Below are 26,450 nucleotides of genomic sequence, written 5' to 3' on the forward strand. Positions count from 1 at the left end.
AGGATACCTCAAAAGGTTTTGGTAGTTACCCTGTCCACAAAATTCATTATGGACGGACGGAAGGACGGACGGACGGAAGGACGGACGGACGGACGGACGGACGGACGGACGGACGGACGGACGGACAACCCGAAAACATAATGCCTCCGGCACCACTTCGTGGCGGAGGCATAACAACAAAGAGTGCAAAGAAGTGAAAATGAAATCGCCATACTTTCTGAAAAAATTACGATTTTTAAATAGTATAAAGTTTTACAAAATAAACAGCATAGAAAGCACAGAATGTGATATTTTGAGACCTGATGGATTATCTGGGCAATATCTTTACACCAAATAGCATGATACACATACCATGTGGATTGAAGTGTGCTTTAATAATAGGGTGATACTACAAATGCTTGCCCTCCACCCTTTCTCAAGAGCATACTTTTAAAACAAATTGAAGAATTGAGTCTGGTATCTCCAGTCTACCACAGAGAACGCAGCGTGTTTGACTACTCACGAGTGCAGGAAGAACGCATACGAAATGAGGTGGCGTGATCGCGCTTATCCTCTGGGGATCCGCGAGGGCCTGCACCACTTCGGGGCAGGTGGCGGAGGCTTTACGAAGAGCTCCCTCACAGCATGGAATTAACACTCGTCATCTCCCCAAAGACCAATCATGTGGGGAAGGCTGTAGAGTGGGGGGGGGGGGGGGGAGGAGGAGGAGGGGACTATCCAAATATTGCTCTACTTTGTCTTTATGCATTGCCACTGACAATGTAAAAATTAATCCATTGAGTCTCTGAAAGAAAAAAAAATATATTCCTGGCCTTTGATGAGCACTGTGTCTTTTTATTATGATTTACATCATTCACTCTGTGTGTTTTATGGGTCAGAATGAAAATATTCTCTTTTGTCTGGCCCCCTTTGTTGGGCAATTCCACGGTAACTGACGTTACGCGTAAGGATTTTCATAAAATTGTTTGTGTTGTAGTTTTGTGAATGAAAGCACCCGGGGCTTGTAATTAGCATTGATGAATGAGTTCATGAGAATGAAGAAATAGGTGGAAAGTTTTTCTCTCAAACTGCATTTCTTATCACATAGCAAGTGAAAATGTGTTGGTAACTGACGTTATGGAAAAAGGACATGAGAAATTATGGTGTAGATTTAAATGGAAATATCTCATGTCCCTGACTTCTAAACTTTATGTGTTTAATATGGCAATAAACCTAGGTTCTTAGGAACAGGTGTGCAAAATAATGTACACTTTAGATATTTCCTCTTAGCACCATGCCAATTTCAATGAAGGCATGACGGTAACTGACGTTACGTAACTGATGTTACGCTTACATTTGCCATAGGGTTTACACATGGAAAATCATGATTAGGAATAGTTTTGTGATATTTTATAATTCTGACCTTTCAGAGTGATTTGTTTGATATGGAATCATACCTTGGTTCATCAATTACAAATACCCAAATGAAATGAAACATAAGTCCATTTTCTTTATGTTTTATGAAAACTTAAAGGTAAACATGTCAGTAACTGACGTTACGTAACTGACGTTACACATACTTTTGCTATGAGGTTTACAAAGAACTAATTTATTTAACAGGTTATTATACTGCTGCAGTATACCAGTAACAATCCCAGGCATTTACTTAGCAACAAATTAAAACAAAATCTAAAGACAAAAATGGGGTGGGGCCCTTAGAGGGCAAGCTTCCCCCCCCCCCCCATGCCATAGCACAGTTGAGCAAAAATAATGTAAATGCACCAGAGGATATTTTTTGACATTTGTCTTAAGATTGAATGCTTATTCAACAGTTATGATTACACAGAGCCATTTAGATTCAGCAGTTCCAAGTATAAATATTGACATATAGGGTTGGTTTTTTTGTTTTTGTTTTGTTTTGTTTTTTATGAACAGGAAAGTTTCTATCTAGAGTACCCCACCCATAATGCCCTCCAGTACTACACGAAACACAGATGTTTTTTTTGTGTGTGAAAAAAAAAATCTTTCATGTCATGGGGAAAAAACACATACAAATAAAAATATTCATAAATATGTATGAAATCTACTGTGATATATTCTTTCTTCTTTTCTTTATTTTACTCCTTCTCCCTCACGGCACTGTTAGGGCCACAAATAAAAAAAAATGATCTCCATTATCAATAATGATTTAAATGAATAGTGTTACACTTTTAATATTTTTTCTGTGAAGAAGAAACATGCTTTCTTGGTCAAAAGGGCATTACTGTATTTGTTTATTCCTTGCTTGAAGGAATGGAATTGTTTTTCTTTTCCTTTTCACTGGTATATCAAGGCTTGCAAATACATCCCAGATACCAAGAAATAGGACTTTGCACCGAAATAAATTCTAAGATCAATATAAACGAATCTTCCTGTTCATAATTATCATGTATTACAAAAATGTCCCTGCATGAATGAAATAAAGTAATCAACAAATATGAACAGTTTTTTATTTTACCCTAGAATCACCTCTCACTTTGAGCAACATCAGTGTTAGTTTTAAACAGTAACGACAGTACATGCCTTATGACAGGCCTGCTTATGTATGTACCATTTCAAGATGTGCCATATTAACTAAACCACACATTTAAGTGCAAGCGAAGAAATATGTCTGTTCCTGCATTTGCCTTGAGGTAGAAACTCCACTAAGCTTCCAGAAAAAAAAGAAAAATGCTTGCAAAAGTAGTCATTAGTAAAGATTATAAAACTGTTGGTATACAGCTGTACACAAGATTTTTAATAGAAAAAGGTGGTTACCACACAACCACATCATTGATTAGGCCTACAAATTTGGTAGCTTTATCATCCCGTAGGACAGTGAGTACTGTATAGTAATTTGAGTGCATCTTATTGCATGTGGTAAACCTAAACTTCCAGATGATTTAACCTTAAACTTGTGCTGAACCGAAAATCAAAAGCTCAAGCCCCCGCCCCCACCCAAAAGAAAATATGATAAATAAATAAATAAGATAAAGTGAACCAAAAAGAAAAATGTATCCATGGACATAGTTGTACAGTGTACCATGGTGATGACATCATTCCCTATCAAAGGGATTGCTGCTCTTTGTTGATAACCTTTGACTTCCCAGATGTATTGAAATGGCCTAAAGTCAAAAAATTTGCCTAAGTTATAATTACTGTCATGGTAACTGACGTTACATACTGGTATATGACGTTTCGGTAACTGACGTTACACATTTTGATGTGTTCATTTGACTCTCCAGTATGCCAAGTATCCTTATTTTCTGGTATTGAAAGGAAGGCATATGGGCATACATTAGAAATCCTAAGTTATATTATACAGCTCACTTTCTTTGGTAAATAATGTTAAAATTTCCTTGTTTTTGGTAACTGACGTTACATCCATCATTGTCACACTAATTAAAAGTTTTTATAAAATTCTTTGAAGCAACCAGCTTTTTCTTTTTATCATGTGGTAAAAGACTTGTCTGGTAACTGCATGCATATAAAAGATTGTTGTTTAGAGTACTAATAAAGTGGATATACAGAGGGTAAATTATGTGACAATACACTCTTTCTTACCATTGAGTTATAGGCATATTTTGGCAGCCATTTTGAAAATCAAAATGGCCGCTTTTATTGAAAAACATAATGATTCTTAAAACTTCAACTCAAGTATTGTCTGAAAATGTATGGTGTTCGAAACAAATATCATTTTGAATTTTCGGCATCTGTGTCCTACCTACCGTGGAATTGCCCTGTTGTTCATCCAAGTATTCTTGGGTTTTTATCTATAAATATGGGAACAGTTTATTTATTTTTACCGTTTATTTTGATGAAGTAGCCATCGTAAAGACTTAAAAAGTATGATGACAAAATGGGAACCTGTTTGATGAAAAAGAGATTATACACGACCTTAAGCCATTGAGGACGGACTGATTTTGCTACAACATGCATTTCCCACACATGCTTGGCCGAGTATACTCGAGACTCGTCCTCAACGGGTTAATGCACGTCTAGGAGGATTTCAGAAACTTTCAGATATTTTGTCCTTGACTTTAATACTGTATACATTATGAGCAAACAATCAAGGGATAACACAAAGATTCTTCTCATAGAGATATTATCAAAGAATATTATCACCAACTTTACCAGATACACATTGATTCCTACAGGGGAAAACATTAACAAATAGAGGGAAAAGCATGAATTGCTCTAATCTATACTTCAAAGTAATCTAGCTTAGATGTGAAGTGAGGACCCTATAGTGTTATTTTCATGAGCTCATTTTTAGCAAATGTTTCATTTGTACTGTTATTGAAATAAAAGCATGTGCAATCATTCATTGCAGGCAAGATAATATGTCACTAAATAATGTTGCTAAATCATAACAACATTTATCATAATTTCATAAGCATTTTTATTGTGCCAATGTGTAAATTTGAACTTTAACTATAGCGGGATCAGTACCATAAGAAGTGAGGATTTCTTTGAATGCCACAAGAACTTTTTCAGTTGCTATCTAGCACCTACCAGATATAAAGTCAAATATCTGCCAATTAGACAGGGCGTTATGATTTAATCAGGTCTAGTCACAGCATCAAAATGAGAGTTATCATCTGAAAAAGTCATAAAGCACACCCAACATAGTTGAGGCATGCATAGTTATACTCCCACTCAAACCCCTTTGCCCTACAACCCACCCTCCCCCCCCCAAAAAAAAAAAAAAGAGAAGACAAAAAACAGCTGTGATACTTTTTGCTCCTTAGGTGAAAATAGAAACAGGCATGCTAAAAGGTTGTGAACACCCCAAATGCCATGATATTTCCGAAAGCCGCCAGCGTCTTTTCTCATGCCGCTGGCAGTGCATTGCAGGCTGTTCCGCTACCAGACCTGCCAGGAAAAAACGTGACAGGATGTTCAAAGTTCTTAATGCCCGGGTGAACAGGCTCTACGGCGCAAAAGCCACGCACAGCAAATGCGCAATTAGACAGGCCCACAAGCATGCATTAAACATAACGAGTGATAGTCCGTCTCCCCGTGCATATTAGAGATGCCGTTAGTCTCCCTCCCCCGCAGAGCAATGTGGCTGGCTCAAGTTGGTGCTGATGCAACTTGCTGTTATAGATGAACATGCACGCTCCTAAGAAAGATTACGTTTTATCTTATATTATCACATCCTTCAGTCAGGCGTGACCCGTATCGTGAGAAAGTTGGAAGTTTAATCTTATGGCCGCTGCAGACCACCTTGAATTCATCAAGTTCAAGTACTGTATGAGTTTTTGAGGAAAGCCACTAGAAGCAGACAGGGGAATTTTTATTTTTGATATTGTGTTTGCATTGCTACAAAATTAAAATAGCCTATAGGGTATGATACCATGCTCTTACAACTGTATGTAAGACCTGCTACGTGAGAACTTTGCCTATTGATTATTGATACTTGGAAAGAACTTACTGACTCACACCATCTTTTAATATTCTTTCACAGAACATTACTTAGGACTCACAGTGTCAGTCTTTAAATGAATGTAATTCAGATGGGGATGTCAGTTTTGCTTGTTCACGTAATAAAGAACATCTTATATGGGTCTTTGTATGTAAAATTATTTAACAACTTAGGAGCCTCGAGAATTCACGTAATGAATAAATTTCCCACTACCACTTTTATAGGCAGGCTGAAAAACCAATATGGTGCATCTACTTGTACAGTAAAGTACAGTCAAACCTATGTATAGCGCCCACCCAAGGGAGACAAAAAAAGTGGTCATTACAGACAGGTGGCTGTGTTACGACCAAAATCACTCCGAGAATGATCGCACAAAAGAAACAATCAACTGATGTTCAGGCGGTTTATTAACAGTGATATTGTGGGTACAGACTGGTAATCGGCGTCATATCAGTACAACAATGATCAATAGAAACAATTACAAATCGGTAATGGGATCACTTACATGCATCCAAACTATCACAAAGTCGCTACAGTTCCCTGGTAGTGTCCAGATATGATGTTCGATGCACAAATGAATGATCCGCGATGCACCGATGAATGATTCCTGCGACGTAAATCCAGAGGCACAGGTTACAATAGTCCACGGTGTAGATCCGGGGTAAAATCCACGATATACGTCCACGGCGAAACGTGCAGAGTCCAAATGTTGTGACGACCACGTCCAGTTGATGCGTTGAATGATGATTCACTTTATATTGTCCAGCTAGGAATCCAGCCCGTCACAGCTTTTCCGTAGCAATGTCCATTGACATTAAAATATGGAGTCTATCTCCAATGTAGGCAATAATTCTCTGCAGGCAAAATGTCTCCCAGGCCTTATCTCCACAAACATAACAGGTCAGCAGGTAACACAGGACTGACTATAACAAGTTGCTTCAGAGCCAGAAGTGACGTAACTCTCAGAGCAGAGGTGTTGGGTACTCTGCCTACTGCAGAATTTCTCTGGCTTATATACTATCCATTCACCCCCCTTCTAGCACATTCTATAACTCTCTCCAACCTACTAGCCAGTCCAAGTTCCAGGAAACCTGGATGACTCACTGCCTAACTATGTACAAAACATCATTACCAAAATTAACTACCAATCACATTGGGCTACAGGGACAGTGCCTCACTCAGCCAAATATGTACACGGTGTAAGCACTTCCCAGAACATTCTGGAAATGGGTGAAATCATTCTAGATTGAGTGAGCTATAATGTTTTTCCTATTCCATGCATGTACTGTATAGCTACATTGTATACCACCTAGAAAATTCTCCACTGATCTGGTCCACCTGTGTACATACACATTAAAACAACCATGCATACAGTTCATCATACATGTACATAACTACTAGTGTGTACATTTGTGACACCATCCCCCATGGGAAAAAGAAAGCCTTGCCGTAGCAAGGGTTTCTTTTACCTTCACAATTTCTCATTATTATTTACAATGAATGTGAGGTAAAATCCAAGTCAAGCTACAATAATCACATACTATCACATGCCTTTTGGATAGCTGTATTAATTCCATGTTATCTTTTCATGGATACCATTTACAATAATATTGCTTGGATTCTCAGAGCTTATACAATCATACAAACTGTTTTGCACACATTAATGAATATGCTAAACACATACACTGGAAATGATATACGGTGAAAACTTTTCACCTTTGATACTCTCTTCATGTTACACTCTTGACAGAGCGTCGGCAATTACATTGTTCTTGCCTGCCACATGTTTGATTTTGAGTGCATATGGCTGCGTCATCATGCTCCATCTGAACAACCTGTTGTTCTTCATTTTGAACCGGTCTAAAAAGACCAAGGGGTTGTGGTCAGTATAGACTGTGATCTCCCCTTTGCTATTTGTCAAGTACACTTCGTATTGTTGGAGGGCAAGGATGAGACTGAGAGCCTCCTTCTCAATTGTGGAGTACTTCTTCTGGTATGCGTTCAATTTTTTTGAGAAGTAGCTAACTGGCCGTTCAGTGCCTTCTTCATCTTCTTGGAGCAAAACCGCTCCCACTCCTACATCGCTAGCATCTATTGCCACCTTGAATGGCTTTGCGAAGTCAGGAGCTGCCAAAACAGGCTCATTAGCAAGGACTGCCTTTAGTTTCTCGAAGGCTCTTTGACACTCATCAGTCCAAGTGTACTTTGCCTTGCCCTTCAGCAGGTTTGTTAGGGGGGTGACTACAGTGCTGAAATTCGGTACAAATTTCCTGTAGAAACCAGCCATGCCCAGAAATCTGAGCAACTCCCTCTTGGATTGGGGGATGGGAAAGCCTAGTATAGCCTCTACCTTGGCTTCTCTTGGCAATACTTGTCCCTGACCGACTACATGCCCGAGATACACCACTTTGGCCTTTGCAAATTCACTCTTTGCCAGATTAATCACCAATCCGGCCTCCCTGAGTCGATCAAAAAGTTGCCGCAAGTGTGTAATGTGCTCCTCCCATGTGTCACTGTACACTAGGATGTCATCAATGTATACTACACAATTGTCAAGTCCGGCAATGATTTGGTTCGTCAGCCGTTGGAAGGTGGCTGGAGCATTTTTCATGCCAAATGGCATTACTTTGCATTGGAACAAGCCATCTGGTGTAGCAAAAGCAGAAATCTCTCTGGCTTTGTCGGTCAAGGGCACTTGCCAGTATCCCTTTAGAAGGTCTATCTTACTGACATATGCAGAATTTCCGACCCTGTCAATGCAATCTTCTAGTCTGGGAATGGGGAAAGAGTCTGTTTTCGTCACGGCATTCACCTTTCTGTAATCTATACAGAATCTTTGAGACCCATCCGGTTTGGGCACCATGACGATTGGGGAGCTCCAACTGCTTTTACTCGGTTCTATTATGTCATTGTCTAGCATGTATTGAACCTCTTCCCTTACTTTTTGCAGTTTGCTCGGATTTAGTCTGTAAGGGTTTTGCTTGATAGGGTCAGCATCTCCTACATCAACATCATGTACAGCCAGAGGGGTGCAGCCTGGTTTGTCCTTACACAATTCTCCGTACTCATGTAACAGACTAGTCACATCTTTCCTCTGATTATCAGGTAGGTAGTTCAGTGCCTCATCTACTTTCCCTAACATCTCTGAGTTAGACAACCTGGCACTAGAGGGCTCACTTCCATTCTCATATTGAGCTTCTCCCTCTTCATCTACTTCTTCTTCTACCACCTGGGTTACACCTACCGGCTGACTAGCCTTTCTCTCATAGTACTCTTTCAGCATGTTTACGTGACACACCCTCTGATCTTTGCGTCTGTCTGGCGTACTGATCACATAGTTCACATCATTGAGTTTCTTTTTGACATAGTACGGGCCACTGAACTTGGCTTTCAGTGGTTCACCTTGTATGGGCAGCAGTACAAGAACTTTGTCACCTGGGTTGAAAGTTCGGGCTTTGGCATTTTTGTCTGCCTTTCTCTTCATAGAGTCTTGTGACACTTTCAAGTGTTCCCTAGCTACCTCACAAGCCTTTGAAAGCCTTTCACGAAACTTTGACACGTAGTCAAGTAGGTGGACCTCATCATCCTCCGTCATGAATTTCTCTTTGATGAGCTTCAGTGGGCCCCTGACTTCATGACCGTACACCAACTCAAATGGGCTGAAACCCGTCGACTCATTTGGGGAGTCCCTCGTTGCAAACAGCAGGAAAGGGATGCCCTTATCCCAATCCTCGGGATACTCCTCACAAAATGCCCTAATCATTGTCTTTAGGGTCTGGTGGTAGCGCTCCAACGCACCTTGGGATTGGGGATGATAAGCTGATGACTTCAGCTGCTTCACACCCAAACGATACATCACCTCTTGAAATATGCCTGACATGAAATTTGACCCTTGGTCAGACTGCACTTCCTTGGGCAACCCATACCTAGTGAAAAACTGCACTAGAGCATCTACCACAGTCTTAGCAGTGATATTTCGCAATGGGATAGCCTCTGGAAACCGTGTAGACATATCCATGATGGTCAAGAGGTACTTGTGACCCGACCTAGTCCTAGGCAAAGGTCCAACACAGTCAACTAGAACCCGACTGAATGGTTCTTCAAACGCAGGTATCGGAATCAATGGCGCCGGCTTCACTGAATGTTGTGGTTTACCAGCCACCTGACATGTGTGACAAGTCTTGCAAAACTCAGCCACATCCACATTCAACCCTGGCCAATAGAAATGCCTCATGATCCGATCCTTTGTCTTTCTGACGCCTAAATGGCCGCCAACAGGTAACTCGTGAGCAATCCTCAAGATCTCACCGCGGTAACTGGGAGGGACAACAACTTGACGGACCACCGTCCAATCCTCATCAGCTGGCCTATGGGGAGGTCTCCACTTCCTCATCAAAATGCCATCTTTGACATAATAGCACTCAGGGACCTTTTCAGCCTCAGCCTCAGAACACGCCGTCTGAGACAAGCCTTTCAACTCAGAGTCTGCCTGCTGTGCTTCAACCAAGGAAGACTTGCTAAACAGCCCATCACTGTTAGCCTTGGAGCCTAATACAGCAACCCCATCATTCAAATCCTTGAAAAAGGTTTCTGCCAACCAAACACCGGAATTCTCCTCCACATCAACAGAATCCGCATCATCTTGAACAGCTCTACGAGCCTGAGACCTAGTCACAACACAATCTGGGAAAATCCCAGGAAACTCCTCCTGCAACTGCTCAGTTTCAGCAACCACCACTGGTTTATCCGAAACAACTGGAGACACAACCACCTTGTCCCCAGCCAAGTCATTCCCCAACAAGAAGTCAATGCCTGCCATGGGCAACTCAGGAACAACTCCAACAGTAACAGGACCAGAAACTAGGCCACACTTCAAATCCACTCTATACAGTGGCACTGACATATAACTGCCATCAACAGTCTGAATCAAGACTTTTGCATTCACTGCACTATCTGGTGGAAAAGTCATACCACCATCCACCATCAACGACTGAGAGGCCCCCGTATCCCGCAGGATGACTACTGGCTTACCTGCCTCACCAGAAGTACATGGGGTCACCTCACCATCAAACAAAAAGCTACGATAGCTCTCATCCACCTGCTTCAGCCTATCTTTGAATTTGGGAGACTGACTTTCAATGGCCTGTGTTTCACTGAACGGGACACTGTTTTCGGGTAGGACACTTTTTGACATGACAAATCCCAAGTCCTTCTTTGTTTTGTTTTGCAACTTCCAACACTGTGACTTTACATGCCCTGTCTTGTTACAGTGAAAACATTTAATGACATTTGCACTTGTACCGGACCCTTTGTCAGATTGAGGCTTTGGTGTCGATGAAGTTTCAGAACTCGTGCCTTTTTCAGAACCAGCATTCTTTGGACTGCTCGACTGATTTTTGTCTCTCTTATTTCCAGAGAAATTCCTGAAAGGTGGTCTGTTGTCATTTCTGTGGGTCAGCTCATACTCATCAGCCATCAAGGCTGCTTTATGCAAACTTGTCACTTTGTGATCATCCAAATGCGACCTCACACTGAAAGCAACACTCTTTTTGAATTCTTCCAAAAGAACAACCTCACGTAGGTTATCAAAGTCCTGATCCACTTTCAGGGATCTGTACCACCTATCAAACATCATTTCTTTTTCACGAGCAAACTCAACATGTGTCTGGCCTGGTTTGCGGTACGAATTTCTGAACTTGTGTCTGTACGCCTCTGGCACCAACTCATAAGCATTCAACACTGCTTTCTTGACTGTAGCATAGTCACGTGATTGCTCTTCAGAGAGAGATGAGTACACATCGGCTGCTTTGCCGACCAACACACTTTGAAGGAGCATGGGCCAAAATTCCTGTGGCCATTTCAAACTGTTAGCCACCTTCTCAAATGACACAAAGTATGCATCAACTCTGTTTTCCTCAAACTTCGGCACCAATCGAATGTTTCTGGCCAAATCAAAATCAGAGGGAGCCCTTTCACGATTTCCAACAGTCTGTGCATGAGTCAATTCTATCTCACGCAACTTCATTTGTTGCTCCATTTCAAATTTTCTCATTTCCATTTGTTCTTTCTCCCTCTCTCTTTCTAATCTCATCTTCTCTTTTTCCAGTTCCATTTCTTTCTCCTTCATTTGCAATTTAGCAAGCTCAAGCCTTGTTTGATCAGACATTTGAGCTTGATCTGAAGTGTGAATTTCTTCTTTGAGCTCCATGTGACCAGCTACTAAGTCAAGAATCTCTGCCTTTCTTGCACCTTGTGGAACATCTACATTCAAATGCTGTGCAATAGCAGTCAAATCACATTTGCGTAACCTTTGCAAGTCTTTGAGGGACAAATCTGTCCTCTGAACAAATGCCTGAACATCCATTGTACTGATTGACATTGTCACACTGTATTACACACAATATACAATTGAACAATCAACTCAACTGATATTTTGTCTGTACCAATATTCTGGATTCCGGAACGTTCCAAATTCTAAGTTTTGGCTTAAATTCACTTCCCGGACAAGCCCCCAATTTTGTTACGACCAAAATCACTCCGAGAATGATCGCACAAAAGAAACAATCAACTGATGTTCAGGCGGTTTATTAACAGTGATATTGTGGGTACAGACTGGTAATCGGCGTCATATCAGTACAACAATGATCAATAGAAACAATTACAAATCGGTAATGGGATCACTTACATGCATCCAAACTATCACAAAGTCGCTACAGTTCCCTGGTAGTGTCCAGATATGATGTTCGATGCACAAATGAATGATCCGCGATGCACCGATGAATGATTCCTGCGACGTAAATCCAGAGGCACAGGTTACAATAGTCCACGGTGTAGATCCGGGGTAAAATCCACGATATACGTCCACGGCGAAACGTGCAGAGTCCAAATGTTGTGACGACCACGTCCAGTTGATGCGTTGAATGATGATTCACTTTATATTGTCCAGCTAGGAATCCAGCCCGTCACAGCTTTTCCGTAGCAATGTCCATTGACATTAAAATATGGAGTCTATCTCCAATGTAGGCAATAATTCTCTGCAGGCAAAATGTCTCCCAGGCCTTATCTCCACAAACATAACAGGTCAGCAGGTAACACAGGACTGACTATAACAAGTCGCTTCAGAGCCAGAAGTGACGTAACTCTCAGAGCAGAGGTGTTGGGTACTCTGCCTACTGCAGAATTTCTCTGGCTTATATACTATCCATTCACCCCCCTTCTAGCACATTCTATAACTCTCTCCAACCTACTAGCCAGTCCAAGTTCCAGGAAACCTGGATGACTCACTGCCTAACTATGTACAAAACATCATTACCAAAATTAACTACCAATCACATTGGGCTACAGGGACAGTGCCTCACTCAGCCAAATATGTACACGGTGTAAGCACTTCCCAGAACATTCTGGAAATGGGTGAAATCATTCTAGATTGAGTGAGCTATAATGTTTTTCCTATTCCATGCACGTACTGTATAGCTACATTGTATACCACCTAGAAAATTCTCCACTGATCTGGTCCACCTGTGTACATACACATTAAAACAACCATGCATACAGTTCATCATACATGTACATAACTACTAGTGTGTACATTTGTGACAGCTGCTATAGGCCTAGACAGGTTCTTTAACATGCTTTTTCTCTCAGAGGGAATTGTATTTAGTGGTCATATATGACAGGTGGTCACTATAGGCAGGTGGTCGTTAAGACAGGTTTGACTGCATTTGAGCTATTACTTTCAACGTATGTAATGTCTATGTGTTCTCTCCAGGTAACATCTTTTCAAAAAATAATTTCCAAAATATCCAGCCACATGAAAAATAAATTAATCCAAAACAACTGTGTGTGAACATCTAGAGATCAAGACAAAATGACAACAGCGAAAATAAGGAACAAGAACAAAAACAAAAACAAAACAACACATCACCTTCAAAGTCATATCGCATCAATTAAAAGAATCCATCTTTGGATTATGTCGGTGAACATTTACGATAACATTGGGAAACATGATATCCCAGCGCTAACCGCTCGAGAAAAGTAATGATGGTCCATGCACTTCTGGGCTAGTGCAATAATAATAAAACACACACACACACACACACACACACACACACAAATAAAACAAAACATCAACATCACGAAGTAACCATGCACTAGTGGCTTGTAAAGGTAGTAATTTATACCGGAGGGTTACGGAGTTGAATGCATGACTAGTCCGAGCCGTCATGTGACAGCCCATGCAGAAATGACAAATAGCTCGGGGGAGACTACAAACACGCACGACCCGGCTCGGCACTGGAAGCCTCCATCAGCGGAAAGGTCAAAGGTGAGTTGCTGCCTCGTTTGCCGATCATCATGGGAGATTGACCCAGAAAAAACGAAATACGGTTGGCCCACTAAACGACAGCCTACACCAATTTGATGCATAAGAGCATAGTTTGCTCTTGAATCTGAAGTCTGTGCATGTTGACTTTAGTACAGGACTTAAAGGTAGTATGACAAATACAAAACAAAAGAAAAATAAAGTCATAAAAATGAGTAGTATTACTGGCATGACATTTCCGGCTGATGTAAGCATGCTGCAATCTTCTTCATCTTCTCAATGTGACAAACTGCACATCTTTAGTGACAGCCTCTCCTGTATGATACTTGAAAAACTCCTGGGCATTCTTGAGATGGATGGAGAACGTGTTTGCACCTACATTGTACTTTAAACAGGGTATGAGGCTTCATCAGGGGATGCCAACGTCCTTGGAAACTACATTGCAACATTTTGAGGGCTGAAAAGACATTATTTTTGGTTTTTTAAAAAATGCATTTCTTTTCTATCTTTTCTGCACTACCCATGTGTAGTATCAAATTTGGGGGAGAGATAGTATTTTCATGAAACCTGTGCAAGTGTTTTTGGTAAAAAGAGCACAAAATAGTCCAAAAAATAAGAAGAAAAAGAAGAACAGTTGACATCTTTGCTTTACCCATCAAGTCATCGTAACCACATTTCTATGGTTTGGTATTGTATCCCTTTGTAATAATAATTTTACCTTTTTTCATTGTTAATCAATTAAGGATAAGCTGATTATGCAATAACATGCATTTCCCATTTATAGACACCTGCCTGAGTATACTTGAGGATAGTCTCCAAGGGTTGACTCTAGCTTTACACAGAAGAGTACAAATGCTCTATCACAACTTTTTTAAAGGACAAGTTCACCTTCATATATACGTGTGGATTGAGTGAATGCAACAATATTAGTAGAACACATCAGTGAAAGTTTGGGGAAAATTGGATGATCCATTCAAAAGTTTTGAATTTTCAAAATATCTGTGCAGTCACTGCTGGATGGGAAGACTACTACATTGTACGATGTCACATGCATACAACGATATAAGGGAAATAGAAAGAGAATTTCACAAAACTTTACTTTCTGTATAAAGAGCACATTTCTTCGACTTGTTTCTAAGGTATTGTCAAGGGTAATATTATTCCCCTTGCCTTCTGAAAGAGAGAAGTCTAGTGTTCTTTTGTTATGCGAGAAAAGTGAAAATGTGTTGAATCTTCTTTATACAGTCTTTATATTGTTGTACACATGTGACATCACAAGCTATAGTAGTCTTCTCATCCAGCCGTGACTGAGCAAAACCTTCAAAAATTCATAACTTTTGAATGGATTGTCTGATTTTCCTCAAACTCTCACTGATGTGTTACTACTTATTGCTGCATTCATTCAACCCATATGTCTGTAAAGGTGGACTTGTCCTTAAATAGCCTTTTGTTGCTGAAATATTTGTTTGAACATATTATATTCAAGAGCCTCTAAATCGAAGAAATCTATCACCTGATCCTTGAATTGGAAAAATATTTCCCAAGATTAGGGTTCCTGCTTTTCTTTAGATAGGAAAAATCTTTGTAAACTTCCTTCTGATTTTTTATTCTATATACAAATTTTGTGCATTAAATTGGTTCCACCTTTAGAATCTTTTCCCACCTTTAGAATCTTTTCCCAAAAATGATAAATCACTGCATTTGTCTGGGCGCCATACACGATGGATATCTGTTCATCAAAAATTAAACATTTAAAGGTGCAGACTTTTCAAAGAGACTTATAGTAATTGATTGACTGGCCAAAAGAAAAAAAAATGTGAGTCTATATAGAGTGAAGCTGTGTTCAAAGCGCTCCAGATTGTCATTTGAACAAAGAAATGACTGGAAGGAGTTCCATGGCAAGGAGCAATTGAGGATAATGCCTGGTCTCCGTATCCCTTGAGATTTGTAATGAGCATCTAGGGAGTACGACCAGGTGAATGAACAAAACACAAAATGCGGAAAATTCAGAGATTTTGGTGACAAGATGATAATTTTTGCAGTAAAATTACCCAAGATGGATTAAAGGATTAAACAGCTGAGTATTTCCCAAAGGATAGATGTAATGGTTACTTTACCAAATGAAAGAAGATTTGTTTTTTGAAGTCATGCTATAAAAAAAAAAAATACCTCAAATATTAGCCAGCTTATTATAAGCACTTATAATATAACCCACAGGCTGTAAGAATATGATGTTTCCATGTGTGAAATCTATAAAAAAAACAGAGACAGTGGGTAACCGTGACAACTGGCGTGGAGACGTGTGCGATACGGCGGGTCAGCTTGACTGCCCGAGGGGAAACTCGTTCCATCTTTTGCTCATCAGTTCAGACCCTCCTATCAAGTCCTTTGCTATGCTATACCCTCCCCCTCCTCCCCTTCCCCCATCCACCAATCACCCATACACACAGACACATGTGCTTCACACTCCCCTGGGGCCCCGCCCACTCTCCATATCAGCCCCCCAAGATAAAGGAAAAAGAACAAAAAAAATACTGCAACATACAAGTCTACAGATCTATGTATACGGGTGCATAATGTCACCATGTCCTTACGCATACTCCCACGTACCACGTACTTAACCCATTTATCCTCCTACGATTGTCACTCACACTCTGACCTTGATCACATTATCATGTACCAGAAAGCATGATCACATAATCATATTATGCCAAAAACTGTTATACAGAACTTTATTCGCATTGCAAATATCACATGCAGGGCTCAACACTTAATTTCTTTCTTGGGAGGCCCATTCCAGCCACTCAATTTTTGAATTTGAAATTTTGGTGGCCCAGAAAATAGATGTAGTGGTTCCACATAGTAGGAAGCAAAGCACTCCATTTAAAACATCATAGTTGCCTTATTAGGCCATAAAAATTAACCTTTTTGAGAGTTTCGTGGTGTGACATAGATTTGACTCCCCTGGGACCCGGCCTACTCTCCATATAGGCCCCAGGATGAAGGAAAAAGAACAAAAATACTGCAACATACAAGCCTACAGATTTATGTATTACTGTGCATAATGTCACCATGTCCTTACACATACTCCCACGTACCACGTAATTAACCCATTTATGCTCCTCTGATTGTCTCCCATACTCTGACCTTCATCACATTATCACGTATACCAGAAAGCATAAGTTTTAATGATCAAATACCGGTAATCATAATGTACATGCCACAAACCTGCTCGTACTGTATATTCACATTGCAAACATCACATGTAGGGGGAGGTCCATTCGCTCCACTGAAATTTTTGAATTTGAAATGTTGGTGGATCAGAAAGTAGATCGTAGTGATTCTAAATATTATAGCACTCAACTTAAAACCTTAGTTGCCTGATTATTTCGTTTTGTTTTTGTTTGATTTTTTGGTCTTTATTAAACAATCCTTTCCAAGAGCATTGTTCAATAAACCTAGAAAGCTTCCCTGGTATACAAACAGTACAATGTGTAGTTTTAAGAGACAAAATATGTGCAGTGAAAAGAAAAGAAAACAAAACAAAACAAAAAAACAATACCATTGTTGCCTTGTCTTACAGGTAAGGACGGTATTTGATGTTTTCACTTTGTTTTTCTTGTTCTCTTCTTATTGCCAATATTGTGTGCAGGAACTTTAATTCTGTGTGTATCATTGTGTAAACTCCCTGTGTGCCACATTATTTGGAGGCTTCAATGATGAGCGCTTTTGTAGTGATAAAACATTCTGCCTTTCAAAGCCATCTAACTTTTTTTTACCAGTGTTTACAAATACTAGAGTATGCAGTCTGTGTAGCAAAATTGTGGAGAAAATTGAAAGCTTTGCTGTGATGTAAATATTATCATGATATTAAAGCAATGACTATTCTTTTTTTGAGGGGGGGGGGGAGGTGGGGGGGTAAATGGCCAGTATTCTAAAAGAAATAAGTTTCCGCGGTCAAGCAAAATATGCAAAGTTCACAAGCCGTCAACAGAGTTGGGTATGCAAACACCCGCGACAGACAAAGAGTTGAAAACAATTGCTTGTTGAGATACATCCTATTCAATTTGGATGACATTCTCAAGCAGATCCATTATTACTTGGATGAAAAGGTCACCAGAAGTCATTTCCGGATTCTGTCTGCAGGTGTTCATGTCAAGCATGGTATAGAGTCAGTCTGACAATTTTCAGGCAAAAAAAAAAATTGTGTACCACTAGTAGTAGTACCTATTTTCAGGCAAAAAATGTGTTACCACTAGTACCCATATAACCAATAACCAATCCAGATCAATTCAGCACCTTGCAACTTGTCATTTATGATGGGGTTTTTTTCTTCTGTTTTTGTTCCTTCTGCCTTCACATGGTTATAATACAAATCCTGCAACTTTTGGAGGTGCATTTCTATCCTGCGCCACTTTTGATTGGATCAAAAGGTCATGGTAGACAATTCTGATTACACTACCTGCAGATCTGCATACTGTAAAACATGATATATTCGCGGCATGAAATTTTCGCGAATTGGAGCCGACAGCCCTTTTCATGGCATGAAATTTTCCGCGAATTGCCACTGGTATTCAATGCATTTAGTGTAGACAAAAACTTTCGCGAGCATTTTAATTTCGTGAATTTTGGCGCTCGCGAAATTCGCGAAATTAAAATGCACGCGAAAATTCCTCGTTTTACAGTAATTACAAGCATTTGCCTTGGAAACAAATTAAAACTAGGTGTCTCTGACATTCCAGCTTCAAGATTGCTGGGTTAACTTCCCAGAACAATAACCCACCCAAACGTGCACTGCTTTTTTGCATTTAACTCTTCCAAATCTTTTGCCAATGTACAGAATCTGTACTGCATGACACTGAAGATGGTGTTATACTCATACATACATGTAGAGAAAATAACAAATTTAGAATGAAATACTGTACAGCAAATGGTAATTATAATAATAACAGCAATAATAGTAACAATAATAATCATAATAATTATTATGACAATAATGATAAAAACAAAAAATTCCTTTATCCAGGACTTGTAGCCTCTCCAATGCAGCACTGTTCATCTCATTCCAGAGAAATGTACGAGTGTGTCTGCAGACGAAAATCACGTTTGGAGGCAAGTGACACATTCTACCTCAACACCTGCAGGCATGTGGACATGTTTCCTTTTTGTTTTCTTTGTTTGTATGTTTTGGGGGTTTTCTTTTCAATTTTGTTCCTGTATATGTATGGGTTTCTGGGCACCTCAACTTGCTGTAGTAGTGACATAATGTACACCTCACATGTACACCACATAAACCAAAACAAAACAAAAACACCTATAACTCATAAGGATGAGTGAAAGGTACTGTATACATTGTGCAAATTGCATTGGTACACTGCACTTGCAGATGAGATCCAAAGACTCACACGATCCATTACATTCAGCTTACAAACGATTAGGTATAAAGCTGCATGTCTGCAAATTGGTGACATTTGAAAATAACAGGTAAAAATTATGATCCTGAGTTAAAAGATAGATAATACTGATTGAATATCATAGGTCTATCCTTTTTATAAATGTAAAGATACCTCAAGAGAGTGATTCTTTGATTGAACATAGTACACATCAGCAAAGTACTGTTTAAGCTGTTATTTTCACGAGGGTTTAATTTTCACGAATTTCGCGAATCACAGTTGGACCGTGAATTTAACAACAAGCGAAAATGTCACCATGCGCTAAGGTCATAGTGCACTTCTGAAGGCCTCCGTGTCAATTTGCGAAAACAACATCTTGCGAAAATGTCCATCACCTCCTCATTTGCGTATGTATGTGAAAATAACAGCGTATACAATACTATAAAACAAGGAAGGTTCGCATGCATTTTATAATTTGGCGAATTTCATGAGAGCCAAGATTCAAGATATTAAAATGCATGCGAAAGTTTTTGGACCACACTGTATGCATTGAATGTTAGAGGGAAATTGCATGCCATGAAAAAGGCTGTTGGCTCAAATTCACGAAAATTTTATGCCACGAATATATCACGTTTTACAGTATTTATATCATGGACCAGAGATACAGGTGTACATCGTGAATCATGTAATGTTTTCTTTGTGTGTGTATACAGTGTACAAGAGTGCCTGTTGCTTTAAATGTGTTTTGTTTCATTTTCTACCAGGAGACTTGGATTGAAAAGTAATCTCATACAAATACAGGTCATCTTTTTTAATTGAGTTTTTGCCACAGTTATGGGCCTTCAATTGTGAGTGTTCATTTCAACTGTGGCATGCAGCCATGCCAGAGATACTATTTGTTGATCCCTTTTGTCAATTATACAGGTCTCCTAATGGGTGAAGTTAATTCACTCTGTGTACACACTGCCTTGGCCACTGCCAGCAGTAATTAGTCATTATACCCCCCTCGCTACTGCAAACAATGCCATAACTAGAACAGTCAGAGTAGTCGCACGTTTTTGATGGTCAGTGGCACTGCGTAATATCACTCCGGCTCTATGACTCTGACTAGCATACAGTATACTGTGAAAACCATGGCAACAGCAACATCTACAACTAAAATTATCCCCAGTTCTTAAAGCTTTAAATTAAGGTCCTTAATTACAACTCTCTCAACAGAAAACTACGAGTAGATACTAGGGGCCTATAAAATTTGCTTAAACTCCATGACATACAAATTCTTTTAACACTATAATTAACACATATGTTCAGACATTGTAAAGCATTTCTTAATCTGATGAAGACTAGTCCCAAGTATATTCGGGCATGTGTCTATGAGAAATGCGTGTTGTAGCAAAATCAGCCTGTCCTCAATGGGTTAAAGGGATGGTACAGTATTGGTGGAGATGAAAATTGGGCTTTAACTTTTTTGCGAGATACCAAGAAAACACTTCCATAGTACAGAGCATACCATTTTAAGAGGAATTCAAAATTTATTTGATGAAAATCAGGTTTGGAATAGCTGAAACATCCAAAAACGAAGTAAAACAAAATGATTGTAATAAAAGGTGGGTCCTACACTTTATTGGGATCACTCTGTTTTGGATATCTCAACCATTTCAAAACCAATTTTCATCAAATAAATGTTGAAATCCTCATGGAATTACATGCTCTTTTCATATTTCATAAGAGGTTTCTCACTATCTCACCAAAAAATTATAAAAACCTGAAGTTAAGTCTCAACCAAAACTATACAATCCCTTTAAGAACTCCTGGTGTTGCCCACTAATTACAAATAAGATATATTTTTCACCTTACCTGCTTACTTAATTTCAACATAGAATACATCTGAAATTGTCAATATTTTTCAAATTACAGCATACAACAAAGAAAACAAAATGCTGATATAATAATCAACTAAATCATATTGACACAAGTATCTGGTCTTTGATCTGTTCTGTATTAAAAACAACAAACTGAATGTTTGTCAATGAATTGTCACATCATCTACTCTTCTTTTCTTCTTCTTCTTCTTTTTTTTTTGGCTCAACTTAAAACTGCTTTGGATCCGATAGGCTAAATCTATATAATTTATTACAGAAGTTCTCCCTTTCCACTGTTCTTTTAAAAAAGAACAAAAGTTCCACAAACCTTCCAATTTTAACCTGTTGAAAACTAGTCATGAGTACACTCGGGCAGGTGTCTATGTGAAATGAATGTTTAATAGCAAAATCAGCCCGTCCTCAATGGGTTACAGGAATAATACCCCTCACAGTCACAATCAATATATTACAAATTGGTATTATGGAGCTCAAATTTGAGAGGGAAACAACACTTGATGCTGTGCAAACACAAAATAGTTCCGACTAGGCTGGGCAATTCATTATTGCCTAGCACACGACATATGCTACCAGCACGTTGTAGTGTTTGTTGGATCATATCTTGAGTGTGCAAAAAGGGCATGTTTACTTCCAGGGCGGCCGCCAAAGTTCACGGTTCCCGACCAAGCAAATGTCAACTAAAATGACTACGGTATGTCATATTGCATCAGCTATAAACTCTGATGCTTTCATCTGGTTGAATTAAATCCATCATCTCATATTCACTGGCTGTAGAAGTTTTCACCCGGATGACGTGGTGTGTTTTGGGTGTTGATAGGTTTGCAGACCATACACTGTAAAAGCTCTTTAAATATTTTCATGAGGGTTTAATTCTCACATTATCCGGAGTCACTGTTAGGCCACAAATTGAACATTGTTCACGCAAAATTATGGCAATGGACACACATTACTGCACTTCATACAATACCCTCAGTGTCAAATCGCAAACACGACATACAATGTATCATGAATAATGTCTGTCATCTCCTCATATGGTATGCAAGTTCAAAAAGGCTTTCACAGCACTACGTGATGTGGTACAGTATAGTACTTATGACTATTTCTAGGATAAATAGACTGGGATGGATGGCAAAGTACAGTGTACTACAAAGCGACTTGCCCACTGGCCTTGGGACTACTGAAACTCACAGGCCAGAATTTAACCCGTTCCTCCCCAATTCTCCAAGAGCCTTCAATGCCCCCTAACAAGATTTTTTTTTTTTTTTTGGAATCATCGACAGAGGAAGGACAGATTGGGAATGCACTCACATGCAAAAGATGTCAAGTGGTCTTGACATGTATCATTCCATAGTCAACTGCATACGTGCCATCAAACAATGCAATTTCAATATTGGTAAGAAACGAAGTATGAACAGAGAGTGCGCTGAGGGATCATTATTTCTTGTGTCACAACAAGGGCAGGAACTCGAATGGGATTAGTGAAAGCCAGAATCTAGTGAGCTCAGCTTTGATGGCTGCATACATACTATGTCTTCATACGAGTTTTATAGCAAAACAAGCCTATAGCTAGTACTGCCTTGGAAAAGGGTAAATTAGATGAAAATGCAGCCAGGCAGTTTTGATATATCTATAATATATAGAAAGAGAACAGATACGGAGAGATGACACTCTTGATAAGTTTTTGATCGATACCATTTTTTTTTCTTTTTTCTTTTTTTTTTTTTTGGTCATCATATTATGAATTTGGGCTACGAAAGCAGTCGACACTCTTGTCAACATTTTGGGAACCTCATACAGTGTATGTACCAGGTTCCCGTAGAAAACGGGTTAAGGTAAAAGAGCACTTGCCTTCATGCAATCTCACTAACTGCAGCAATTGTCTTGTGGCTTACTCTATGCATAATTTGAGTCGGCCTACATGTCCACAGTAAAAGGGGCCATTTCAGGGATGTTGGGTTATTTTCTGTTCCGTATGTGCAGTACCCCCAATATGTACAATATGAATATTTATGATCTCACAGAACAGGAATATCTTTGTCCCAAAATTGTGTGTGCATGCACAAAATGATGGCAAAAACTTGCCAAATTTGTAACTTTGCATCATTCATATAGTAGAGTGAGTGTTTTCACTGCCATGTGACTGGAAAGCAAAATCACTCCAATTTGCCATGTCTAATCCTAAGGCAAAGTCACCTGTTGTGAGGGCACATCACAAGGGTTTTAATAGCTGTATGACATCTCTATAATAAATGGTATGACATCATGTTCTTCATACAAAGTTTCTGTATTTGACTGGTCCTTTGTATGTAATTTGTCTTTGATTTATTTTTTCACACATATTCAAGCAAATTTAGCTGCTGAATTCCTTAACAACTGTACATATTAAGGAAAGTATCAACTAGGCCTATATGGCCATCATATTACATGTTTTATGGTCGTGTAATGCACTGCTCAAAAGAAGCTCATTAAGATGTACAAAAGTCATAACAGAGTCTACACACTGTACAGAGGGGATTGAGGAGAAGGGAGAAGGGAAGAATGGGGGTGGGGGAGGGGAGGGACGGGACATGGAGGTCACACATGTATACACTACACTACTGTAAAACGAGGAATTTTCGCGTGCATTTTAATTTCGCGAATTTCGCGAGGATCAAGATTCGCGAAATTAAAATGCATGCGAAAGTTCTTGTCTACACTATTTATTGCATTGAATGCCAGTGGCAGTTTGCGAAAATTTCATGCCGCAAAAAAGGCCATCGGCTCCAATTCGCGAAAATTTCATGCCGCGAATATATGTTTTACAGTATTTACAATCATAGACTAATTATAAACTCAATCAGAGGTTCTACTATCAATGGGATCATCAGTCAGTGTTGTATTATGAGCGCGCACTACATTTATCACAAGTGTATTCATATTCCATGTATTCTATTATTGAGTTATACGGTCAGAGCAGCAGTCATTACCATGACGCTACATGTAGTTTGTGATAGTGGATTAAAGTTGTATATTTTATCGTCAAACAACTATGTCCTCTGTTCATCATTGTATCCGGTCCACTAAATTACAACAGTCAGTGCTGCTCAACTGCCCTGCTGTCAAAATCTACAGACATGTTTATAGATCATACTGGGCATTTTTATAAATCTTTGTTCAAAGACTGGGGTTATAATGCTTTTATTTTTATAAACATTTTCACACACAAAAAAAAAAATAAAATAAAATAGGCTTAAAAAATAAAAAAAAAGAAGAAGAGAGAGACCAAAAACAAGAAAAACAAACAAAAGTTGAAGACTTTAATTAGATTTCTATAACTAAACTTTATATATCTTGGTAAGTTTAAAGATTGCTTTTATAATCCCTAAGTTTTGACATTATAATTATAAACATGAACAACGCATGTCGGCCTTAATCATCAATTTCATCTCTAGTGGATAGAGGTGTTACTTTGGGGTAAAAATACAACAACAACAACGACATTGACAAAAACTAAACAAAAACAAAAACAAAACATGATCAGGGGGGCGTTTCATCAACGAGTTCGTCGGAGATTTCACCGACAAATTTGCTATCAGCCAATCAGACCAAGGATTTCATTAGCTTTTAACAGTTGTCAGTGTAAATCCTTGCGTCTGATTGGCTGATAGCAAATTTGTCGGTGAAAACCTTCGACGAACTCGTTGATGAAACGCCCCCCAGATCAGCTAGACGGTCGTCAAAGCATCGCCAGACCTTTATATAATAATGAAAAAAAAAAAAAAAAAAAAACAGCGCAAGCTGTTTCCTAGCTACTGTCAAGAAACCGGTTACACCTGCATGTGATCTGCCCTAGTGACCACTTCGTTTTCCCCGAAGGTTGTGAATGATACCGGTAATCAATTTCCCATATATGAAGAAAACATCCGCAGATACAACAAATTTAAGCTGTTATTTATCAAAACATAATGATATCTGGAAACTGGCAAATTATTTTCCCCCGCGGCAACCATGATGATGGGGACAAGACACACGGTTACATGGATACGTACGTGCAGATATTACAACCATTTCTTTCAGACAACGCTATGCTTATCGAAGCCATACACACAATCATTGATATTGACGGTCGTTCACAACAAACCACCCACACAAACACCAAACACCTGTTTACGAATTACCGCACAGTTAAATGCCCGACGTGGAAGATGACTGCTTTCCGATTGTACGCTTACCTGGCTATTTCGGCCGGACTTACAAACGGAAACGACCTGTTCCAAATCCTTTTCTAATCTTCAATGAAAAGACGAAAAATACTGCTAGCTAGAAGCGAGCGGTTCGTGAATGAATGCTCTATTCGCCAAGCGCTCCACAAAGACGGTAGCGTATTACAACCGGCGGCACGCTGTAATGAATGGTCGTATACGTGCCACCCACGCGACAAGCGGATATCATGCATGCATCTTCTACGATCAACTGCCGACAGCTGCTGGTAGTAGGCATGCAATGCTTTTGGCCGCCACCGTTTAATCGGGACTCGATCGGAGTACGAGTAACCTCTTTATTGGGACAGATTTTAGGCCTATATATCACACTTGTATCCAGGGGCGGATCCAGGAATGCCGTAAAGGGGAGCTCGCGCCTTCACAAAATTAAAGGGGTGGGGGGCGCACGCGCCCCTTTGTTTTCTTTTTGTTTCTTTTGTTATACAAAAAATACTGAGGGGGCGCGTGCCCGGTGCGCCCCCCTCTGGATCCGCCATTGTATAAGTAGGCCTATAGATCTGTTGTAAGACTGGACGACTCCCCATCTTATTTTCAAAGATTTACAAACAATTTAATTCACCTTCGAAAGGGAGAAAACAATAATACAGTGCAATATGGATAACAATGAAAGAAATAGGCCTACACGTAGACCCTACAGTATGGAAACTAATACATGCATAAATCGAAGCAATACTCAACACTCGTATAGATCGAAATGTATAATTATAGGGCGTATATTGAAAATCGTTTCCCAAAAACTAACCCAGAAACAAATCCACTTGCATTTGAAATAACATGGTAAATTGTGACACACAATAAAAAAAAGACAAGAAAAAAAAAAACAAGAAGAGAGGAGTGGGAAGTGATGATAATGTCAGTGAATGAAATTTCTGATGTGTACAGGCTTTATGTTTTATATGACAAGCTTTGACATTTCAACTTGGTTCATCTTTATTATCCCAGGTCACATTTTGATGGAGTCATTAAACTATTCTATTCTATTCTATTCATTTCATTTCATTTCATTTCATTTCAATTCAATTCATTTCATTTCATTTCCTTCATCTGATTAACTAGTGTGTATATTTTACAAAGGCAAATGATATGGCGGGGGGGGGGGTTACACTTTCATTAGCCGCAATATCGAAAGTTTGATGAGTCTATACATGCCCCATCAGTCAAAACTCATTG

The 26,450-nt window shown here is 39.4% G+C and overlaps 1 long non-coding RNA gene across 1 annotated transcript in view; it reads right to left on the reverse strand.

The window, feature by feature from the left end:
- The window catches only part of LOC139725507 (uncharacterized), a 71,106-nt gene extending 45,751 nt beyond the window's left edge, over positions 1-25,355 (reverse strand). Inside the window, exon 1 of the long non-coding RNA XR_011710554.1 lies at positions 25,230-25,355. This is a non-coding gene — a long non-coding RNA (uncharacterized lncRNA). The remainder of the gene's footprint in view (positions 1-25,229) is intronic.
- Positions 25,356-26,450: the final 1,095 nt, after the last annotated feature.

This window comes from Diadema antillarum, unplaced genomic scaffold, assembly GCF_040938485.1.
Source record: "Diadema antillarum isolate AM-2024a unplaced genomic scaffold, OU_Dant_1.0 seq00000048_RagTag, whole genome shotgun sequence".
NCBI lineage: Eukaryota > Metazoa > Echinodermata > Echinoidea > Diadematoida > Diadematidae > Diadema > Diadema antillarum.